The sequence below is a fragment of the Eulemur rufifrons genome, chromosome 7 (genome assembly GCF_041146395.1).
Source record: "Eulemur rufifrons isolate Redbay chromosome 7, OSU_ERuf_1, whole genome shotgun sequence".
Classification (NCBI taxonomy): Eukaryota; Metazoa; Chordata; class Mammalia; order Primates; family Lemuridae; genus Eulemur; species Eulemur rufifrons.
The window spans coordinates 275,928,702-275,946,966 of record NC_090989.1 but is presented as its reverse complement, the minus strand read 5'-3'; the positions used below and the strand labels follow the sequence as shown (position 1 = coordinate 275,946,966).

At 37.7% G+C, this 18,265-nt stretch overlaps 1 protein-coding gene and 1 pseudogene across 11 annotated transcripts in view; one reads left to right on the top strand and one right to left on the bottom strand.

Annotated features, from left to right (window-relative positions):
* The window catches only part of DENND1A (DENN domain containing 1A), a 499,384-nt gene that overhangs the window by 56,028 nt on the left and 425,091 nt on the right, over positions 1–18,265 (top strand). The gene's annotated exons all lie outside the window — the stretch shown is intronic.
* LOC138388940 (U7 small nuclear RNA) lies at positions 17,764–17,835 on the bottom strand (annotated as a pseudogene).

The following is an 18,265-nucleotide window of genomic DNA, read 5'->3' as shown; positions in this document are numbered from 1 at the left end:
GAGCCTGTGTAGTATGGTACTAGTTGGAAAATGATTTGCCTGGCATTTGCACTGGGCATATTTGGAAAGGAAAGCCTTTTTGCATTGTGCATTTAAAAAAGTGTCTGTAAGTGTGCTTAGAAAATGGCAGCATTTGCTGGTCTTGGCTGTCAATGTCTTGCTGCTCCTGACTGTGTTTAACCAGAAAGGGAAACTCAGAGTAGAAAAAGTCTCACTCCCAAGACTTTACAAGAAAACCCGTCTTTGTTGATTTATATATATATATTTTAAAGGAGCTTGACATCTTCATCAAGTTCACAGTGGGCTTGCTTTGTTTGCTTTCTCTTGAATGCTTGATAAGATTTTTCTTCTATTGTTTTGTGCAGCAAGAACAGATCTTTCCATGGCTGGGGTGGGTTTTTTGTAAATCCACAATATGGTCATTGTCTAGTGGTGAATAATTGTGGCTGCTTTTTGTACAACCAGAACTAAGGCTTTGGCTGTGAACAGATTCCTTCTTAGCGTGAAAAGGGACTAATCCATGTAAATACAGCCCCAAAATAAAGCTTTACAGAAAAAGGGGAAGGCCGCTAAGCAGGAGGGCACAGGTCAGCAATTTAACCTTTAACCTAACAAATAAGAAGCATGAAAGTTCCAGAATTGGTTTACAAAAGAAAGCTCCTGTGATCTGTCAGTTTTTCTTTTTAGGAGGGAACTGGGTGAGAGATCTGACTGACAGCTAGTGCCTTTTAACTGCAGACTGGAATTAACTGCCAAATTGAAACTTGAATATTTGAAGGAGAATTTTTCTTAAATTGAGATGGCAGAATAGGCTATGTAATCACTGGTCAGGGTCTTACATGGGATTTTTATCCTGGAAATGGGTGGACAGGCGTTGGACTAGACTACCTTTAAGATCCCGTCCAAGATTAATAAAGAGTATGTGGTCTGACTCCTTTTTTACCAGTCAAATTAGACATGAACTTTGCAGTTTGAGGCCACATGAAACTCTTTCCCCTTTTCTAGTATTATCACTAATACCCTTTCTGGACTTTTCATGACTCTATAAATTAATTATGGCCTTTACTAAAGATTTAAGAGCTTTTTGTAAATGTAATTAATATGTTTTCCACAAAGTAGCCGTTCTTGAGATTTCACAATATGTACAAGTTTTACGACCCGATGCATTATTGGAAACTATATTGTGTGATGTAGAGCGCTGTAAAGCAAGAGGACACAGGCTTGCTTTCATAGACTGCTGTTTTGTTCCACATGCTTGGACATTATTAGCAGATACAATTGAGTAAGCTAAAGCAGCACAAAGTGAAGTATAGGTGTGTTTATTAGGCAATGCACGGGGTAAATAGGAAGCTGTGAGAAATGAGAGATTGCCCTGCCTCCTTACATGGGGGCTTGAAGAATGAAGAAAATAAGATTTGTGCTAAGTGTAGGTTTTACTTTTATGATGTTTTGTACTCATTTACAAACTTTGCAAACAGTTTGTGTTTATTTAATCACAACAGGTAATCTTGTTAATGAGTGTTAGTTTTTGCTTAAAGCATAATGCATCTGACGTCAGCTATTCTATCTCACTATGGAGAATTCCGTAACTGATAAAAACTTTAATTACTGAGAACCAGTCAGATTAAAAAGAAACAATGAACTAATGACTTTAAAGTAGGCTTCCTGTAGAATAACAGAATAATTTAAGAATAGTAATTATACTGTGTAACTCCCAGGGATGATTCTGTTTTAGTTTTTCAGTTGTCCTTAGTTTATTTGTATAGGTTGTTTAAAATTTGTTCCTTCTAAGGGCTTATTGGCCTGCCTCAATTCCTCCAGGGTTTTAGAGACCAGAGACAACATAATGTTGCAGATTAAAATAAGCATAAAGTTAAGTGCCACCCTCACTTAGCTCAGGCTTGTAACTTCTCTTTCCTAGCTGATTACCATGGCCTCCTAACTGGCCTTTATGTTTTCCTTCACATCCACATTTAATGCTGTCATCTGAGCGATCTTTTAAAAACACAGCTTAGACCACAGCATTTCCCTCCTAACACCTTTCGGTGGTCCTCTGTCACCCCAAGCTAAAGTCGAGCTCATTAGCAGGACAAATGAAATCTTCTATGATCTACCCTCTACCTATCCAGCTTCATCTTATCCCACTCCTCTCCTAGACATGCAGTTTTCAATATGTCCCAACCAAATTTCATGCATGTTTTCTATTTCTGTATTATATTTGGCTTCCCCAAAATATAAGAAAGGATAATATCTTTAAAATGGGGAACCTAATGATGATGTTTTGAAAATTGCTAACATTTGCATAGGCTTCATACTTTGTAAGCATTTCCATGTTCTTTTTTTTTTTAATATGCACAGCAACGATACAGATTGGGCAGTGTTTTCTGAGAGGTACTCTATAAATACTGTAGGCCAGTTACAGTGGCTTATGCCTATAATCCTACCACTTTGGAAGGCCCTGGTGGGAGGATTGCTTGAGGACAGGAGTTTGAGATCAGCCTGGGCAACAGAGTGAGATCCCATTTCTTAAAAAAAAATTAGCTGAATGTGGTGATACACATTGGTAGTCCGAGCTACTCAGGAGGCTGAGCCAGGAAGATTGCTTGAACCCAGGAGTTTGAGGTTGTCGTGAGCTATGATGATGCCACTACACTTTAGTTGGGCAACAGAGTGAGTCCCTGTCTCAAAAATACAGAATAAAAAAAATAAAAATATTTGAATGGATGGATGAATAAATGAATGAGTGAACAGTGGAGTCAGAAAACTAGAGTTACAGTCCAAATTCTTCTACTTATAAGCTATGTAATCTGGGATAAGTAATTTAACCTCTCTGAACCTATTTGCTAATCTGTAAAATTATGTCTGCATCTGCCTTGTTTGTTACACTAGATGGTGTAAGGACTTAATGGAATATTATATAGTAAATAAAAATGCCTTTTAAACTGTAAACTCCATGCAAATATTAGTGTTATTAATATTCTTAATTTATTCCAGGTCCTATAAATGAAGAGAAAGTATTCATGGATATAGATAGATTTGTATTTTAATGACTAAAAGAATATTAGACTATTTTATTTATGTAATGTTAAAGTATAAGCCCATTTTGATAGCACACAGAAAATGATATATCCTTATTTTCTTTCATGAAGAGAATACCTGGCTTATACTGTTAGTAAGAGATGAGGAACACAGACTGTATGTTAGATGGGTGTCCAAATGCAGTGTTCATAGGCTCCTCTTTGCTATACAGTCTCCTTTGATTGGAAGCTTAGGGCCATATTTGCCTTCTGGCTTTTGTGGTGTGCTGTTATTTTTGTGCGTATTTTTTTGGTTATGCATTTTTGTATGCCATCATCGCTGGCATACTTTTTCCTCCTCTTATTTTCCTTTTGCCCTTACTCCTTCACTTTACATGTGTATTGTTCATCTTTTAACTACGTGTGTTTTTGTAAGTCATCTCAAATTGTTTATGGAATGTGATGGAGAATAAACTCTCCTAGTGTGATGGTTTCTACTGTCACCCACAGACTGATAGTTTCTTAGTCTGTGTCTTTGGCCCAGACTCCTGAGTGCCAGACCTGGATCCTCAGCTCTTAGCTGCTGCTTCTGGATGCCCCCATAGGCATCTCAAGCTGAATTTAACCTCCCCTTGCCCACCAACATTTTGCCCCCACCACTGGCCACCTAGCAAAACCGAAATGCCAGTCCTAACTGTTCCTTCGATTCTAGGGTCTTGTTGAATGGTATCAGGACCCCTTCACTTGCTCATGCCAGAAACCTGAAAGTCATCCTAGACTCTTACCCTACATCCAATTAAATCTAAGATTTGTTTCAAGTCTTTAAAAAGAAATTTAAAAATATTTTAAATGATCTCAAAGTTATAGGAAAGTTGTAAGTATGCTGCAAAGAACTTTTCTCCTCTGCACCATTTGAGAATAAGTTGCTGACCTCATTCTCAAATGTGTCAGTGAGTTTTTGCTACAGACAAGGTGATTCTCCTACACAACCACAATATAGTCATCAAAATGAGGAAATGAACATTGATATAGTACTGCCATCTAATTCTTAGACTTTTGCTACTTGTCCCAATAAGGTTCTTTTTTTTTTTTTTTTTTTTTTTTTTGAGACAGAGTCTCACTCTGTTGCCCGGGCTAGAGTGAGTGCCGTGGCGTCAGCCTAGCTCACAGCAACCTCAAACTCCTGGGCTCAAGCGATCCTACTGCCTCAGCCTCCCGAGTAGCTGGGACTACAGGCATGCACCACCATGCCCGGCTAATTTTTTTCTATATATATTTTAGTTGGCCAGATAATTTCTGTCTATTTTTAGTAGAGACGGGGTCTCGCTCTTGCGCAGGCTGAGGCTGGTCTCGAACTTCTGACCTCGAGCGATCCACCCGCTTCGGCCTCCCAGAGTGCTAGGATTACAGGCGTGAGCCACCGCGCCCGCCCCCAATAAGGTTCTTTAAAGCAAAAGGATTCAGTTCAGAATCACAAATTGTATTTCGTTTCTTTCTTTCTTTCTTTCTTTTTTTTTTTTTTGAGACAGAGTCTCACTTTGTTGTCCTGACTAGAGTGCTGTGGCATCAGCCTAGCTCATAGCAACCTCAAACTCCTGGGCTCAAGCAATCCTACTGCCTCAGCCTCCTGAGTGGCTGGGACTATGGGTATGCACCACCATGCCCAGCTAGTTTTTTCTCTATATTTTTAGTTATCCAGCTAATTTCTTTCTATTTTTAGTAGAGAGGGAGTCTTGCTCTTGCTCAGGCTCATCTCGAACTCCTGACCTCAAGCAATGCTTCTGCCTCAGCCTCCTGAGTAGCTGGAACTATGGGCATATGCCACCATGCCCAGCTAATTTTTTCTGTATATTTTTAGTTGTCCAGCTAATTTCTTTCTATTTTTAGTAGAGATGAGGTCTCACTCTTGCTCAGGCTGGTCTCGAACTCCTGACCTCAAGCAATACTTCTGCCTCAGCCTCCTGAGTAGCTGGAACTATGGGCATGTGCCACCATGCCCAGCTAATTTTTTTCTATATATATTTTTAGTTGTCCAGATAATTTCTTTGTATTTTTAGTAGAGACCGGGTCTCACTCTTGCTCAGGCTGGTCTTGAACCCCTGACCTCAAGCGATCCTCCCGCCTGGGCCTCCCAGACTGCTAGGATTATAGGCGTGAGCCACCGCACCCAGCCTTGTATTTAGTTTCATATCACTTTAGTCTCCCTCAGTCGGAACAGTTCTTAGTCTTTCCTTGACTTTCATGACCATGAGATCTGAAGATTACAGGCCTTGGTTTGGGTTTGTCTGATGTTTCCTTACAATCAGATTTAGGCTAAGCATCTTGGATGCGAATATCATGGAAGTGATGCTGTGCTCTTCTCATATCACATAATGCACAATTTTATTTTGTCTGATTGCTGATGATTATCACTTGATTAAGGTAGTGTTTGCCAGACTTTTCTGTTGAAATGTTAGTTACTCTTTACTTACTAATTTACTTTGTAATTAGTAAGTGTTTTGGGGGAAAGTACTTTGAAATTACCTAAATGTTCCATTTCTCATTATACTTTATTTATTTTTTTATTTGATTTTGGACTCATTGTTTCCTCTTTTATTCAAGGTTGTTATTGAATTATTCAAATCATCATTTGAATAAATCGCATTATTCAGTTTGTTTCAGCTTTGCTCGGTAGGAGCCAACTTGAAGGGGCTCTTGTGTTCTTTTGACCTGTCTTCATCGTTCTTTGAGTACTTCCTTGCTTTTTGGCCAAGATATTCTATACTCATCTTTTACTTTCTTTTTCTTAGCCCTGAAATCTGCCATTTTCCAATGGCACAGCAATGGCACTCTTTTAGTGGAGAATGCTGTTTAAAAGCCAAAATCTGGATGCTTGGTGTACTCATTACTATTGGGGTGTCGCTTCTCCTAGGCCTTCTTAGTGGACAGAACTGGAGAATACATGATGTGTTTGTGGACACACACATATTTACATCAATATGTATTTCTATATTTATGTGTATTGAAAAGTGTGAGTTCATACCAGTACTTCCAATTTCACCTAATACCACGAGATTCATTCTAGTTTTCTCTCTTTCAATATTTGTAACTTCTTTCTTTGGCAGTGAGGAGCCTGATTCCCATTATCCTTAATATGCTTACTTATTTGATGAATCCCTTGTGCATGACTAATCTGTCTTCATAGCTGCCACAGCCTCCTTCCCAATGTGGATGCCCTCCTTAGGGCCCTGATGTCCTATGCCACTCTGCCTGTCCTCCATGGATGCCCACCTCATCCAGCTTGGGCTTTGACACCCCATGCAAGGCAGGTCCTTTTGAGTGGGTGCATTCTTCACCTTGGGTTTTGATACTCTATAAGTGGCTGCCACCCTCTTCCATGTTGTTCCCCACCTCACCCTGCTTGGGATCTGACACTCTGTTACGTGACCCCTACCCTGCTCATATGCTCTGATACCTCACCCAGGTCATCTTTTAACATGGACACTCTTCTCAAACTGTTTGACTTTCACACCCCATGTCAGGCAACTGTTACCTGTGGGTGACCACTTCTCCCTTCTTGAGCTGACTCCTCACACTTGATCACTCTCCTGTGGGCACCCTAGTCACACTCGAGTTCTGACACCCTATACTAGATTGCCCATTACAGGTTGGGCACCGCCCTCCCACTGCTTGGACTCTGACTCCCCATGCTGGGCAAGTCCTCATGTGTAGATACCATCCTTACCCAACTCTGGACCACTGTGACTACTTCCTACTAGGTGTGGATGTGTACTTTGACTTTAGGATTGAATTGTGAGTTAGGAAGAGAAGGGGAAGTCTAATTTCTTGATCTCTTTCGTATCTTTTTTCTCCCTTGTCATACAACTCCATTGCCTTTGACTTTGTTCTAGCCCTCCTTATTCTTCCTTGAATTACTGCCTCTTAATTGGTTTTTTTGGCTGGAGTCTTACCCTTCTAACCCATCTTCTGTCCTATTGTCAGGAGATAGATACGTGTGTTAAACAGATGTAATCAAGCCAATCTTCTGCTTAAACCCTGTAATGTCTTTCTATTACCTGTAGGGTAATACTCGAATGCTTGGTGTGGTGCACAAGTCCCTTTATGGCTTGGCTGACCTCTCCTCCCTCATGTCTCATGACTCCCTGTCATTGCCCTTGTGCTCTAGCTTAGTCATGTTGGTTTCTTTGCTTCCATGTGTTAGCACCTAGTCTTTCTCCTTTCTGTACTATCTTCTTACTCCTTATTTTCTTGGTTTACTTCCATTGTCCTTTAAGACTCAGATAAGGTGCCACCTCTTTTGTAAGGTCCTCTTTAATCCTCCTTTTTCTGTGTCTACCCTCACCTCCCTTCTCCGCCACTCCTCGTGGACTTGGTTAGATGCCCTTCTTCAGAGCAGGAACCCTGTTGCTTGAATTCTTCCCCAAAGGATAATCCTATTCAGTAGGTGGTGGCTAGCTAAATGAAGAGACATTTAAAAGTATTTCTGTTTTAGATAATTTCTCTTTCAGTGGAATTTGTTGTGTCCAAATAAGCAAGGCAATGTTAGTATCAGTTGTTTGCGAGGCTTTTGAATTAGCCCCATTTACATAGAACTGGACATTATAATTGTATTTTTTAGAGTAGGGTTTTACCTATGGTTTCATTTACTTCTAGAATATCTCCAGGGACTTACCCTTGTTTTTCCTAGCAAGGTAGAAAAGACATTTAGAGTGTGTCAAGGATTGGTTCAATATCTTCTATTTCTTGTACACTGCATTTATTACCACCGTGCATGCAGAAGGCTATGGCAATGTCTGGTACTATCTAAGGACCTGCTGAGATAAACATATGCCTGACCAAGAGACAAAAGAGGGAGACAAACTTCATTTGGACTGTTAACCATTAACTTAAATTGATTAAATCAGTCAATTCATTTTTTTTGTTTGTTTGTTTTACTCTGCTTTCTGGGTCAGTTTGAATTTTAGTTTTTAAAAAATCTATGGCAAAGTATAAAACCTCGGGTCCTGTTACATATAGTAGTTCTCTACAAAGGTTGTGATTGGAATCAAGGAACAGTCTCAAGTTCCTGGGCAGGAGAGTTAGCTGAGGGCTAGAATGAACGTTCACTACTTGCCATTGGTGTTGAGAGACTAGGAAGGTTGATTTGCCAGCAGAAAAGTGCTAAGAATGATCATGCTCAAAATGAGATCATGTAACAAATTAAAAATTGATGTGAAAATACTTGGATCTGCCTCAGTTATTGCTGCCCAATATTTGTTTCACCCAAGGTTTCTCTTTTCTTGCAAATTATATGCACAGATGATGACTTTCTAAGGGTGATAGTGTATGTTTAATTTTTTTCCATGATAATATCTTAGAAGTAGCTCATTTAGACATATTGTAATAGTTATCTAAAAGAGATGCTTCCTAATCTGAGAAATTTTTCAGCCCATTGAGAGGAACAGTAGCCTTTTAGAGAAGCTGGCATCTCAAGACAGAAAGATGTCTCTAAGTGCTGCCCTGGAGTGATGCTGAATGGTTTCTTTACTCTGTCATTGAGCCCTTGTTGTGTCAAAAAAGACATCTCTTAGAAACCCTCACAGAAAGATTTTTTTCGCTCTAAAATCTGAGTTAGCAGAGTAAACTAGCTAGAGCTCATAATTTCAGTGTTTTTCATTTAAGGGCTTTTTACAAAAGTGTTTCAAATGCAATATTTTCTCCCTCCCTCCTGTTCTTTTGTACAACCGCTGGGGATTCAACTCTGTCCTGCCCTGTTGATAACCTATTACTGGTTATTTACAATAAAATTCAAAATGAAAAAATCATCTTTGGAAGGTTTTTTTTTTTTTTCCCACCAGTTGCACTCAGACCAGCCAATGCTTTTGAGCTGTGTCAGTCTATTAAAATACAGGCTTATAGGGCCATATTCTCAGGATGTTCTCTAGAATCAGTCTTGAGTTTTAGTATTTCATATGCTGCTTTTGTCTATGTGGTCTATATGCAGCTAATCTATAGTGACAAAAAGGACAAGGTGAACATTCTTGGTTTTAATTGCTTAGTGTTCCTGCATGTTCAACTGAGAGCTATCTCATAATCGCAGTGGAAATGTGGTATCATATCTATCAGCATGTCTTTGGATGGTCTGAGTCCACGACAGACTGGGCTTTCTTCATATACTTATTCATAAATTCAAGCAAGTCTTTGAGGGACCATTTAATGCTATGGATATAAATAAAATAAAACACTTTGTTTTTAAGGAGTTTAAATATGATGAGGGCAACAAATAGTAAACCAGTAACTATAAATATTTGGGATAAATATATTAGAGACAGACAGAACTGCTGTGGGAACTCAGTAGAGAGGGAGCAGAGAGCAAACAATTTTATACCCAGTTGCTATGGAAATACATGTACACTCAGTCTCTCCCAAGGGCCCTCCCTACCTCCAAGAGTCTCATTCCATTACATCATCAGCTCAGACCCCTCAATCTCCTAAACTAAATCGGGCTTGGATGAGGACAGGTCACCTTACACATAGTTCCTTAAGTATAGCTTCTCAAATACAGGTCCTCTCACTTTGTAAACTAAAGAGAGAAGTTATCTGCCCCCAACTCCTACCTCTACTACTCTTCCCCAACATATAATAGTGGGCAGGCATGAGACAACTGTTGTAGATACTCATCTTCTAAAAGAGGGACAGTGGGAGGCACAGGGGAAGCCCTGCTCCATAGCAGTTCTGAAATATAGCTGGGCAAATGTTCGAAGTTTCTTGATGGAGACTCAGTCCTATTCCTGCCTGAGAGTTTGGTGATTCAAAGGCCTTTTTCCCCCATTTTGGATTTTCTTTGTTGCTTTCAGTCCAAGCTGGCAATGTTTCTCCCAATACAAGACTCTTAAAAACTCTGTTCTCCTGTGAATCTGTTGGAATTTACTCCTTTACATAATATTTTTACCTGCCAATGTCTTTTTGATACCCTCTCCTTTTCTAGTTTGGATTTCTGATGAGGCCACTGAGGAACACCACTCTTAAGCTTTTTAGAAACCCTGTTGTTTGACTAAATGGTTCTCTATGATATCACCGTGGATTTTTTCAGAGGTCTTAAAAAGAATTTTAAAATCACACCCTCAGCTTTATCTTTATCGTATCCTAAGAGTGCCCTGGATTTGATCTTTACCCAGAAGCCATTTCTTAATTTTAACATCATTTGTTGCCTAGAGAGGCTGGAAAGGGATAAACAAATTGAGTTATATGCACATAATAGAATAAGAGTAAGTAATAAAAAGGAACAAAGTATCGATGTACTAAACAACATGGATGGATCTCAGCATAGTTATCCTGAGTGAAAGAAACCAGACAAAAAGAGTACATGCTGTCTGATTCCATTTATATAAAATCCTAGAAAGTATAAACTAATCGATAGTGATGGAAAGCACATCAGTAGTTCCCTAGGGATGAGGGTGGGGAGTGGACAGGGAGGGATAGATTATAGAGGAGCATGAAGAAACTTTTGGGGGTGATTCATTGTGGTGATGGTTCTGTGGATGTAGACATATATCAAAAGTCATCCAATTATGCACTTTATCCTATTTTCTCATTTTTATGTTGAAGATGTGTCTCTTGAAAGCAATAGGTAGTTGCATCTTTTAAAATCCAATCTGTATCTTTTACTGGAAATGCTTTTTGTGTTTCATTTTTCTTCCTTCTTGCTTTCTTTTGGATTATCCAAGCATTTTTATCATTCTATTTTTTTCCTTTTATAATTTGGAACTTAAATACTATTTCTATACCTTTAATAGTTACACTAAAAATAATGCTGGCTATGACTTAATAGGACTTACTATGTACCAGTCATTATTCTACCTGCTTTATCTATATTAACCCATTTAATCCTCACAAAGACCCTATGAAATAGATACTTTCTCCATTTTACAGATGGGGAAACTGTGGCATGGTGAGGTTATATCAAAAGCCACATAGCCATAGAGTAGTGGAAGTGCGATTTGAATGCAGGTAGTGTGCCTTCAGAGTCTATAATATTAACTAATACAGGCATACCTTGAAGATGTTGTGAGTTCAATTCCAGACCACCACAATAAAGTGAATATTGCAATAAAATGAGTCACACAAACTTTTTGGTTTCTCAATGCATATAAAAGTTATGTTTATGCTATACTGTAGTCTATTAAATGTGCAATAGCATTATGTTTTTAAAAATGTACATATATTGGTTAAAAAATACCAAAGATCATCTGAGCCTTCAAATTGTAATCTTTTTGCTGGTGGAGGGTCTTGCCTCAATGTTGATAGCTACTAATTGATCAGGGTGGTAGTCACTGAAGTTGGGGTGGCTGTAGCAATTTCTTAAAATAAGACAATAATGAATTTTGTTGCATCAGTTGAATCTTCCTTTCTGGAAAAATTTCTCTGTAGCATGTGATGCAGTTTCCTGGCATTTTACCCACAGTAGAACTTATTTAAAAATTGGAAACAGTCCTCTCAAACCCTGCTGCTGCTTTATCAACAAAGTTTATGTAATATTCTAAATCCTTTGTTGTCATTTCAACAATGTTCACAGCATCTTTACCAAGAATAGATTCCATCTCAAGAAAGCACTTTCTTTGCTCATTCATCAGAAGTAGCTCCTCATCTGTTCAAGTTTTGTCATGAGATTGCAGCAATTCAGTCACATCTTTAAGCTCCACTTTTAATTCTAGTTTTCTTGCTATTTCTACCACATCTGCAGTTATTTCCTCCACTGAAGTCTTGAACCCCTCAAAGTCACTTATGAAGATTGGAATCAACTTCTTCAAAACTCCTGTTAATGTTGATATTTTGACATCTTCCCGTGAATCATGAATATTCTTAATGGCATCTAGAATGGTGAATCCTTTCCAGAAGATCTTTAATTTACTTTGCCCAGATCCATCAGAAGAATCACTGTCTATGGCAGCTACAGCCTATTTCTTAAATGAGACTTGAAATTTGAAATTACTCCTTGATCCATGGGCTACAGAATGGATGTTGCGTTAGCAGGCATGAAAATACCATTAATCTCCTTGTACATCTCCATCAGAGCTCTTGGGTGACCAGAGCTCTTTGTCAATGAGCAGTGACATTTTGAAAAGAACCTTTTCTTTTCTGAGTAGGTCTCAACAGTGAGCTTAAACTATTCCATAAACCATGCTGTGTAAACAGATGTGCTGTCATCCAGGCTTTCTTGTTGCATTTCTAGAGCACAGGCATAGCAGATTTAGCCTAATTCTTAAGGGCTCTAGGATTTTTGGAATGGTCAATGAGCATTGGTTTCAACTGAAAGTCACCAGCTACATTAGCCCTTAACCGGAGAGTCACCCTGCCCTTTGAACTTTGAAGCCAGACGTTGACTTCTCTTCTCTAGATATCAAAGTCTTAGATGGCATCTTCTTCCAATATAAGGCTGTTTGATCTACATTGAAAATCTGTTGTTGAGTGTTGCCACCTTTGTCAATAATCTTAGCTAATTTTCTGCATAACAGCTTCTATATCAGCACTTGGTGCTTCCACCTTGCACTTTTATGTTATGGAGATGGCTTTTTTCCTTAATTCCCATGAACTTAGCTCTGCTAGCTTCAGACTTTCCTTCTGTAGCTGCCTCACCTCTCTCAGCCTTCATAGAAATGAAGAGAGTTAGGGTCTTTCTGTGGGTTAGGCTTTGGCTTAAGGGAATGTGTGGCTGGTTTGGATCTTCTATCCAGGCCACTAAAACTTTCTGTATATCAGCAATGAGTCTGTTTTGCTTTCTTATCATTTATGAGTTTACTGGAATAGCACTTTTAATTTTTTCAAGAACTTTTCCTTTGCATTCACAACTTGGCAAACTGTTCAGTGCCCCCTAGCTTTCGGTCTATCTCAGTTTTTGATATGCCTTCCTCATTAAGCTTAATCATGTCTAGCTTTTGATTTAAAGAGAGAGATGTGCTACTCTTCCTTTTCCTTGAACACTTAGAGGGCATTGTAGTGTTAATTATTGGCCTGATTTCAATATTGTTGTGTCTTAGGGAATATAGGAGTTCTGAGGAGGAGAGAGACAGGAGAATGGCTGGGTCAGTGGAGCAGTCAGAACACACACAATATTTGTCTATTAAGTTTACTGTCTTATATGGGCATGGTATGTGGTACCGCCAAACAATTATAATAGTAATATAAAAAATCACTGATCACAGATCACCATAACAGATATAATAATAATGAAAAAGTTTGAAATATTGCAAGAATTACCAACATATGACATGGAGACATGAAGTGAACACATGCTGTTGGAAAAATGGTGCCAATAGACTTGTTCAATGCAGGGTTGCCACAAACCTTCAATATGTAAAAAGCACAGTTATCTGTGCAGCACAATAAAGCAAAACACAATAAAGCAAGTATGCCTGTACAAATAAACAGTCCCTCTGAGAAACGTTGGCATGCTTATGTAACTTAGCAATGTTAATTGGCATCTTTACCCTCCTCCTGAACAATACGGCTAATTTTTTCTGTATATTTTTTATTTGTCCAGCTAATTTTCTTTCTATTTTTAGGAGAGACGGGGGGTGGGGAGGGTGGTCTCGCTCTTGCTCAGGCTGGTCTCGAACTCCTGAGCTCAAACAATCCACCCGCCTCGGCCTCCCAGACTGCTAGGATTACAGGCATGAACCACAGCGCCAGGCCTCTACTTTCTTTTTCTTCATGTCTTCTTGCATCTCAGACTTTTTCCCTCTGGGCTGATCTTCTTGCCTGAATAACATTTCTTTGTTGGTGGCAAATATTTTAGTTTTGCTTATTTGAAAACGCCTTATTTTAACCTTATTTTGGAAACTACCCGTCCTCCCTTCAGATTGATAGTAACTTTCTTTAAGCACATTGGAGATGTCATTTCAATTGTCTTCTGTCTTTAGTTGTTGCTGTTGAGAAGTCCTTTTCCATTCTGATTATCATTTTTGTATAGATAATATGTAGATAATGTCTTATTTTCTAGTTTAGCAATCATATATGTGTATCAGTAGAGTATCCTTTTTATATATCTGTATTTGAATTTGGCCGTTTGAACCTGAGGATTGGGATCTTTCTTTATATCTCTAGTTATTGTTTCTCTTCCCATCCTCTTCTTCTTCTTCTGGAACTCTGATTAAACACATGTTAGACTTCGTCCTTCACAATTTTTAACCACATTTTTTGTGTTTTCAATCTGTCTTTCTGCTGCATTCAGTAACTTAAGGTCTTCCAGTTTATTAATTCTCTGTTCAGCTGTGTCTAATTGTTATTAAAACCATCAGTTTGATATTAATTTTAATTACTTTAACAGCTTTATTGAGATAGAATTCACATACCATACAATTTGCCTATTTAAAGATACAATTTAATGGTTTGGTTATATTATATTAATTTATTTAAATTGTGGAGTTGTGTGTGTATAATAAAATTTACCATTTTAACTATTTTTAAGTATATAATTCAGTGATATTAATTATATTCATTCTGTTGTATAACCATCACCACTATCTATTACTAAAACCTTTCATCACCCCAAACAGAAACTCTGTAATCATTAAGTAATAACTACGCATTCACTCCTGACCCCAACTCCTGGAAACCTCTAATCCACTTTCTGTCTCTGTGAATTGACGGTCCTTATATAGTGGAATCATACAATATTTGTTCTTTTTTGTGTGGTGTAGTTCATTTACCTTAATGTTTTCAAGGTTTATCCATGTTGTAGTGTATCAGAACTTCATTCCTTTTTATAGCTGAAAAATAATCCATTGTATGTATATACTACATGTTGTTTATCTATTCATCCGTTGATGTCCACTTGGGATGTTTCCACCTTTTGACAATTTTGAATAATGCTTCAGTGAACAGTGTCATTCATTGTTTGGAATCTGTTTGTGTTCCTGTTTTCAATTCCTTTGGGTATATACCTAGGTGTCAAATTGCTGGATCATATGGTAGTTCTATTTTCAGCTTTTTGAAAAATTGCCAAGTTGTTTTCCCTAGCAGATGCACAATTTTACATACCCACCAGCAATGTTTGAGGGTTCCATACATTCCTACCAGCGATGTCTGAGGGTTCTTCACATCAATGCTTGTTATTGTCTGTCTTTTTTATTATAGCCATCCTGGTGGTGTGAAGTGGTATCTCATTATGATTTTGATTTGCATTTCTCTGATGCCTAATGATGTTGAGCATCTTTTCATGTGCTTATTTGGCATTTGTATGTCTTTTTTGGAGATAGATCTATTTGGATCCTGTGCCAGTTTCTTCACTGGGTCACTTTTTTTTTTTTTTTAAATTACTGAGTTATAAGAGTTCTTTATATATTCTGGATACAAGTTTCTTGTCAGATATATGATTTGCAAGTACTTTCTCCAATTTATAGGTGAACTTTTCCTTTTCTTGCTAGTGTCATCTGAAACACAAAAGTTTTTCATTTTAATGAAGTCATATTTATCTATTTTTTCTTTTGTTTGTGCCTTGGTGTTGTATCTAAGAAACTGTTGCTCATCCTAAAGTTACAAAGTTTACTTCTTTGTTTTTTCCTAAGATTTTTATAGTTTTAGCTCTTACATTTGGGTCTATAAATCCATTTTGAGTTTTTTTTTTTTGTATGCTTTAAGGTAGGAATCTAACTTCATTCTTTGACATGTGGATATTCAATTGCCCCAGCACCATTTATTGAAAAGATTATTCATTGAATTGTTTTGGTTACTTTGTTGAGAATCAACTGACAATTGTAAATATTTATTTTGGGGCTCTAAATCCTGTTTATATCCTTATGTTGTACTACTCTGTCTTGATTACCATAGCTTTGTAGTAAAGTTTGAAATCAAGAAGTATGAATCCTCCAATTTTGTTCTTTTTCAAGATTATTTGACTATTCTGGGTCCCTTGCATTTCCATATGAACGTTAGGATCAGCTTGTCAGTTTCTGAAAGAAGTCCAGCTGGGATTTTGATAGGGGTTGAATTAAATCTGTAGATCCATTTGCAGAGCATTGCCATTTTAACAATATTAGGTCTTCCAATCCATGAACATAGGATATCTTTCCATTTATTTAGGTAATCTTTAGTTGTTTTTTCATAATGTTTTGTAGTTTTCAGAGTACAAGTTTTACAATTCTTTTTTTTTTTTTTTTTTTTTTTTGAGACAGAGTCTCACTCTGTTGCCCAGGCTAGAGTGAGTGCCGTGGCGTCAGCCTAGCTCACAGCAACCTCAAACTCCTGGGCTCAAGCAATCCTCCTGCCTCAGCCTCCCGAGTAGCTGGGACTACAGGCATGCACCACCATGCCCGGCTAATTTTTTCTATATCTATTTTTAGCTGTCCATATAATTTCTTTCTATTTTTAGTAGAGATGGGGTCTCGCTCTTGCTCAGGCTGGACAAGTTTTACAATTGTTTTGTTAAACTTATTTATATGTATGTTAAGCTTTTTGATATTGCAGATGGAATTTTTAAATTTCATTTTTATATTTTTTGATAGTGTTTAGGAATACAATTGATTTTTGTATATTGATCTTTTATCCTGCAACCTTGCTGAACTAGGTCACTAGTTCTAGTAGGTTTCTGGTGGATTTCTTAGGATTGTCGTCATACAAGATCATGTCATTCACAAGTAGAGATAGTTTTACTTCTTCCATTCCAGTCTGGCATGATTTTCATTCTTTTTCTTGCCTACTTTCCCCACCTAGAACCTCCAATACAATGTTGAGTAAAAGTGGCAGGAATAAATATTCTTGTCTTTTCTCTTATCTTAAAGGAAAACATTCAGTCTTTCACTACCAAGTATGTTTTATATTAGCAATCGGTTTTTGTAGATGGCCTTTATCAGGTTGATGAAGTTTCTTTTTATTTCTAATTTGAGTGCTTTTTACCATGAAAGGATGTTGGATCTTGTCAAATGCATTTTCTATGTCTGTTGAAATGATTATGTGATTTTTGTTCTTCAGTCTTGTTATTATTTTTTTTAGACAGGGTCTTGCTCTGTCACTCAAGCTAGAGTACACTGGCCTAATCACAGCTCACTGCAGCTCCAAACTCTTGGGCTCAAGTGATCCTCCTGCCTCAGCCTCATAATTAGCTAGCTCAGGTGCGTGCCACTGCGCCTGGCTAATTTTTGTATTTTTTTATAGAGACAGGGTCTCATTATGTTGTTCAGTGCTGGTCTTGAACTCCTGGCCTCAAGTGATCCTCCCACCTTGACCTCCCAAAGTGCTAGGATTACAGGCAGAAACCACTGCATCTGGCCTTCATTCTCTTGATATGGTTTATTACTTTATTCTATTTTTGAATATTAAACCAACCTTGCATTCTTAGGATAAAACTCACTCGGTCATGTATAATCCTTTTTACTATCCTTTAACATGTGTTGCTAGATTTGGTTTGCTAGCATATTGTTGAGGAGTTTTGCATTTCTACAGTTTTATTGGATGTACTTGTTTGCTTTTGGTATCAGCATAATACTGGCCTTGTAGAATGAGTTGGGAAGGTTTTCTTCCTATTGTTTCTTGGAGAGTTTATGAAGAATTGGGATAAGTATTCTTTTTTAAACGTTTGGTGGTCTTCACCAGTAAAGTCATCTGGACTTTATTTTTTTGGTGGGAAGTTTTAAAACTAGTAATTCAGTCTTTTTATTTATTATAGGTTTATTCAGATTTTCTATTTCTTCTTGAGTCAGTTTTGGTCGTTTATATTTTTTTAGGAGCTTGTCCATTTTGTTTATCTAATTTGTTGGCATGTATTTGCTCATAGGACTCTTTTTTTTTTTTTTGTAAAAACCAGAAAACCTGCTAGACAAATTCTAAAAGAGCTGTAATACTAGGATTCTCTTATGATCCTTTTTATTTCTGTAAATTTGGTCCTCATGATCTCTTTTACTTCTCACTCACATACTTTGTAGTTGCAGCAACTAGAAATGATGATTAATCATTTCTCTAAAATGCCTTTTTTCTTTCTCTATTTGAGGAATTGCCATTTGTCAAGATAATTTTCCTCATGCTTCCTTTCCTAATTGTCCAGGCATACTCAGTCTCTACTTCCTTTGAACTCCAGTGTACTTCTACACCTCTGTTATGGTGCTTGTTTCATTCAAAGGGCAGCTCAGCATCTTGTTCATCTCCTTTCCCCTAATAAGGAGCATGGGACATGACAATACAAATTATTTTGTAGGAACTGCATGTCGAATAAATGAATGAGGTATGAAACATTTGTTCTGAGCTCTCAACCTGTTTGGATGCCTCAAAGGCTTCTG